Source organism: Elephantulus edwardii, unplaced genomic scaffold (genome assembly GCF_000299155.1).
Source record: "Elephantulus edwardii isolate Elephantulus edwardi_28Jun2011 unplaced genomic scaffold, EleEdw1.0 scaffold00059, whole genome shotgun sequence".
NCBI lineage: Eukaryota > Metazoa > Chordata > Mammalia > Macroscelidea > Macroscelididae > Elephantulus > Elephantulus edwardii.
In genome coordinates this window covers 15,843,318-15,849,468 of record NW_006399809.1, presented here as the reverse complement: position 1 = coordinate 15,849,468, position 6,151 = coordinate 15,843,318, and the positions used below count along the sequence as shown (strand labels likewise).

At 43.4% G+C, this 6,151-nt stretch overlaps 1 pseudogene; it reads right to left on the bottom strand.

The window, feature by feature from the left end:
* Positions 1-5,599: 5,599 nt before the first annotated feature.
* LOC102845693 lies at positions 5,600-5,926 on the bottom strand (annotated as a pseudogene).
* Between the last annotated feature and the right edge of the window lie 225 nt (positions 5,927-6,151).

Here is a 6,151-nt window from a genome sequence, read left to right as displayed (position 1 = left end):
CGGCCGGCTCGGTTGTCCCTGGCGGAGCGCTGCCAGCACGGAGCCGCCCGCCAGGCTCCCCGCTTCTCCCCTCCGCTTGGCGCGTCGGGCGGTGAAAGCGGCAGTTTTGCAGTTTCCCGGGTTTCCGAGATCTCCCCCTCCCGCCCTTACTCGAGCTCCCCCCGCCCTTTTCCTGTGCAGGCTCCCACCGGAAAGCCAAAACAATCGGCTCTGCGCAGGCGCGAAAAAGGAAGCGGAAAGAGCAGGAAGGGCGGGGGCGTCGGGGTGACGGGGGAGAGTTAATGAAGGGGGTTCCCGGGAAAGGTCAGCGGAGGGCGCGTGCGCAGCGGGCGGGGGCCGCGGCCGGACCTGAACCCGGCTGGAAGGACGGAGATCCAGACAGCAAAGCACCAGAGTTTATGCCGTAGTTGTTTTCCCCCTCGAGACGCCCACATTTTCCTCTAAGCAAAAATTTGCAGGCTGAGTTGAAGAGTGGGACAGAGTAGGGTAACCCCTGCTTCAGGAAAGGGAAAGACTGGGGAGAAGTTAAGCGCTTCTCTGTGGGAGCGTTGTCTCTATCCCGTGTGTCCAAAAACGCGCCTCCACTTTCCAGAGCATGTTCAGTTTTTCTGAACTTTTAAAAAAGGCTTCTAGTGCTGGTCTCGAGGCCAAAGAAAAAATGTAACGCAGCACCTGACAGCGCGAGCTTTGCTGGGGAGGGACCCATTGGGGTGCAAGCGAAATGTAGACATTTTGCTGCAGTGCGGAGGCGCTCCAGCTCCACCTCCACCTCCGCAAGTTCTAAAGGAGCCCTTGAAGTTTGGCTTGAGCAGAAAGTGTTTGTAGCAGCTAATGGCTGTGGCCCACACTGGGGATTTGACCCGGCGTGCAAGCAAACAGGAGGTTGCAGGCTTGCTCTTTCATTTGATAGGAGTTATTAATGGGTGAAAAATTGTCATAAATGCCTACGCAGACTCCACCTACCTTTGTAACTTACATTCTTGGCACCAGCAGACTGGAGATGACTAATTATAAACTAAAAGCATATACTTGACTGGAAGGAGCCTCTTCCTGTGGGAAGAATGCCACACTAGCCTGGATGTGTGTATCTAGGACAACTGATAAAGGATTTGTTTTACAGTAGAATTTAGAAAGTAGATTCACTGAACAAATCTTTATTGAGCCTAAAAAAAAAAAAAAAGGCTGTACTTGTTGACATTACTTGTGTGCTTACTAAACACTTTACAGGAGGAGGTTTCTCAGTTTGGAAGTTTAGGGCTTATCCAGTCACTTGGTCTAACATTGTTTTTAGAGTTTCTGTCTACTTTTTAGTCTAGGGAGTAGCACCTGAGGGCTTAAAAGCTTGCATATAGCCACAGTTGGTCGCTTTTTACCTATAGAAATAAAGGAATACAGGGAACTGCCGAAAGTTCAAGGTGGATTTAAGAGAGTGTTTGGAACCAGGGATCCCATTGCTGATGTTAGATGGAACTTGGCTAAAAGCAGAGAATACCAGAAGAATTTCTGTCTGTGGTTTATTGACAATACAAAGGCATATTGTGAGGGTCTCAACAAATTATGGCTAATGTAGAGAAGAGTGGGAATCTCAGAACCTTGATTATGCTTATTCAAAACCTATACTTTAACCAACAGGCCAAGGGAACAGAGCAAGGGAACTCTGCATAGTTCAAAATAAAGAAAGGTTTATGCCAGGCCTGTGCCTTTTTTCCTTACCTGTTTAGTCTATACTGAACAAATCATTCAAGAAGTTGAACTTTATAAAGAAGAATGTGGCGTCAGGGTTGGAGAAGTCTCATCAACAACCCATGTCATGCAGATGACAATCTTGATTGTTGAAAGTATGGAGGACTTGAAACACTTGCTGCAGAAGATCATAGACGACAGCTTTCGATATTAATTACATCTCAACATCACGAAGACAAAAATACTCACCTCTGGGCCAAGAGGCACTATCATAGTAATTGGAGAAAAGATCAAAATTGATGATATCAACTTAACTTGCATCTGTAATCAACATCTTTGGTTGTTGTAGTCAAGAAATCAAAAGTTGTTTTGGACTTGGAGAAATCTGCTGTCAAGGACCTCTCCAAAATGCAGAGGCCAGTGATGTCAGCTTGAAGACTAAGGTGCATTTGATTCAGGGCATAATCTTTTCAAACACTTGCTAAGCATTTAACGGTGGAACAGTGAATAAGGATGACAGAAGAATTGATGCTTTTAAGTTGTGTTATATTAGAGTACTGAATATTCAATGAACTACCAAAAGAACAAATATATCATCTGATGCACACCCATGTTTATTGCAGCTTTGTTCACAATAGCAAGGAGTTGGAAACAACCTAAGTGCCCATCAACAAACGAATGGCTAGAGAAGCTGTGGTATATTCGCACAATGGAATACTATGCTGCATTAAAAAACAAGGAACTCATGCAATATTACTCAAAATGGTTGACTCTGGAGAACATTATGCTGAGTAAAATGTCCCAGTCATAAAGGGACAACTATTGCATGGTGCCACTGTTGTAGAATGGGACTGTCCTTGGGGTTGGGGAGAGACTGAGTAAGATGGGTTCAATAATGTATGCTGCTCTGAAACAGAGAAGGGAGAAAACTGTTTAAAAGAGATATGTGATTAGGTATTTCGGTCATGACAGGAGTCTAGAGCAATGGCTACATGGTGGAGTGGACCTGGGGGAGGGTTTGTAAAATAATGAAAGAATCTTTTCTTTTACTTTTCCAAGAGGGTAGTGTCTGGTGGGGAGAAGCCTTGGGAGGGGACAAATCTACAACAATGAATGAATGGAAATCCAAAGCCTCTGTAAATTTTCACTGAAATTAATAACACATTTAAATTAAAAAAAAGAATTAAGTTAGAGTAAGGATGGTAATGGAACCACCTTACCTCTGTAACTTGATTTGTGCCACTATTAGAACCTCTACTCAGAATATTATTGCTTTTCAATTTTTGACTCATGCACTTTTAACTTGTTAGTTAAATTTGTATCTTCTAGGCTGCAACACTTCCATGATACATCTTCAAGGATATGAACATGTACGGCCAAGCACAATCAATAAGAGTGCATCTAAATTCCAAAATCAATCTCCATAATAGTCTATATGTTTCCTACTGCCAAAGGGGCCCTTTAGAGTAGTGAGAGAAGACCTTCACCCTGAAACCCACAGCGTCCCTTTTCAGCAGGAAGTAGCTAAGAGAATACACCATCCCCTTTTCCTTATGAATCAGGGTGAAGTCTCTCTCAGGGAGGAGTGATAGGGAATGGCAAGGGACACACTGACAAAGGAGATTAATCAGAACTGGCTTTGACAAGCACTGTGGCAATTGGACAATTAAAACAGACATGGGGGGGGGGAAGAAAACGAACTGGGGATGAGGGTGGAGAAAACAGTGCAACAATGAATGAAAACCCAAAATCTCTGTAAATGTTCATTAAAACTAATTAATTTAAAAAAACAAACCAAAAAACCAAATATATCATCTGTAAAAGTGCAACCAAGGAGGGAAATGCACAAATAGGATACTCCATAGAGGAAAGAAGGATGGTGAAACTATCTCACATTCTTTGAGTATTTTATTGGGAGGGACCAGTCTTTCCTTTCTTGCTCTAGATGAATAGAAACTACTTGTTTTGCCCTGAGTGGTTGCTTGCAAGCTTTTAAGACCCCAGACACTATGCAACAAACAAGGGGGTAAATTATTAAATATATTAGACCAATTAACTGTAATGTTCCATGAAACCATGGCCCCAGGCATTCAAAGAAAGGAGCAAAATCAAAATCTCAAGCAACCACCACTTAACTGTCCATTTGCCTTGCTGTGATGGCTTGCATGTTGCTGTGATGTGTGAACCCGCACCATTGGTATTTCAAATACCAGCAGATCACCCATGGTGGATAGATGTTAGTGCCTTCCAAACAAAAGCACACGAAGAAGTAGGACTGGTGATTCATTTCTGGACCAATGGCCCATCAGCAGAATATGTCTGATAGAATGCCGAAAGATGAACCCCTCAGATTGGAGGGCACTCAAAATGTACTGATGACATGCCCAAAGAATGTGAAATTGACAGTGACTTAACAGTGGCCTAACTTGGCAGAGATTATGAGGATGGTGTGGAATAGGAGAAGCTTCAGACCTGCTACACATGGGGTCCCCATGAGTCATAGTGGACTCCACAGCACCTAACAATGTTAGAAGCCTTTCTAAAACTTGGATCATGCTACATGAATACTTAGTTTAATAACAGCTAATGCTTTACCCTCACATATTATCTGGTCTGTGCGATCAATAGAAGTACTTATATTAGGTTGTATAAGATTGTGTTTCCATCTTGGATTCCATCTCTTTCTCTTCCACAGACTGAATCAAGAGCATCTGGATTGGAAAGAGTTCGTCATTTATACTTCATGTATTCCTGACAACATTAGAGGTATCTCAAAACAACAACAGAACTGTAAAATGACTGTTTAAATGAAAATTTAACAACCCTTTGGAGGAGTCAGCTCTTTTCTATGGAAAGAAGAGGAATTAAAAATGCCATGCCATGTGGTGGAGAAGGGCAGTTACTAGTCAACAGCCCATGATGAACAAACACTGAGTGATTGAAGCAGATTCTCCAGCCCCAAGCCCCAATCAGGTCTTGAGGTGAGAGCAGTCTTCGCAGACAGGCTGAAAGAAACCTGACTAAACCACTCCTAAATACTTAACCCTCAAAAAAATGCCATATAATAAATATGTGTTGTTTAAAGGTAGTTATGACTCATTAGTTACCATTGTTGTATTGTTTTCTCTTTAACCCAAACTTACTCATAGCTGACTCTGCAGCAGGTTTTCAGAGGCAGGAGATTGCCCATCTTCCTCCTGTGGAGCAGCTGGTGGATTGCAGCCCAGCGTTTTACCACTAGGCCACCAGAGCTCCCTAGCTACCACCAGTTACCACTGAGTTGCCTCACATTCATAGCAAGCCCAACCACTGGGGTGGGGGTGGGGGGTGTCAATTTTTTCACCACCAGAGGTTTGAATTTTTTTATTGGGGTTTTGTTGTATTTTTTACTCCCTTTCCTTAAATGAAACTAACCCAAACTTGTCTTCTTGTTGTTATGTGCTGTGGGGTCAATTACAGCCCTCAGTGACCCTGTGAACAACAGATTGGAACCTTGCTGTATCTTGCCCCATCCTCACAATGTCTCCCATGCTTGAGCTCATTGTTACACATTGTTATGTCAATCCATCTATTTTTTTGTGACATTATAGGTTTGGTTTTTTTAGGCATAAAGCATATCCTTATGTTTATTTTTTAAGGGTCTGCTTTCTAAGATAAGACCTAATGTGCCTCTCTATCACAGTTTCTTGGGGAACAAGTTCAGCTTGGAAAGAAAATTGTGGTTTGCTGGGAAGTTGCAACGAAAGAGAAGGGTTTATTCAAACTATTGTACTGAAAACTGGAAGCAGAAAGGGGAATGCAGGGGCTCACCCCCAAACACATGGCAGGATGGATTTGGCAATGGTGACTTAGTATGGTCTTGGGACCAAGGGTTCCCCACCTTCCTCCCAAGATTCACAATTCAGCTGCTGAGGAATTAGAGGAAAGACAGGACCTTTATTATGGACATCGGTACTTGCTCAATGAAGCTGGCCAGGTTTATGTCCTACTCTGAAAGGCCTGCACATTCAGGGGTTCTCAGTGTGATCTAGACCTTGTATATGTTAAACCATTCAGGATGGTAGTCTATTTTCCCAGCCTGCAGGTGCCCCCCCTTTGTCATGAATACAAAAGCTCTACTGAAATCTTTGAAATGGAAGTCATGACTTTCCAGCTCACTGCAGCCCACAGCTCTCAGGCTGGGCAGCAGTTAGTTCCTCTCTTCAGCACTTAGCCTGTGTGCTTTGCCAGCCAAGTCCACGTGGGGTCACGGTGAGCAGCAGATGGCCAGCCCGATGAACTGAGCCTCTGCCATGTCAATCCATCTTATTGAGGGTCTTCCTCTTTCCTACCTTTCCTAGCATAATGTCTTTGTCCAAGGATTGGTCCCTGCTGACAAAATGTGAGATGAAGTTTCACCATCCTTACTTCTAAGGAACAACTGGTTTTTACTTACTCCCAAGACACAGTTGTTTATTCTTTTTCCAAT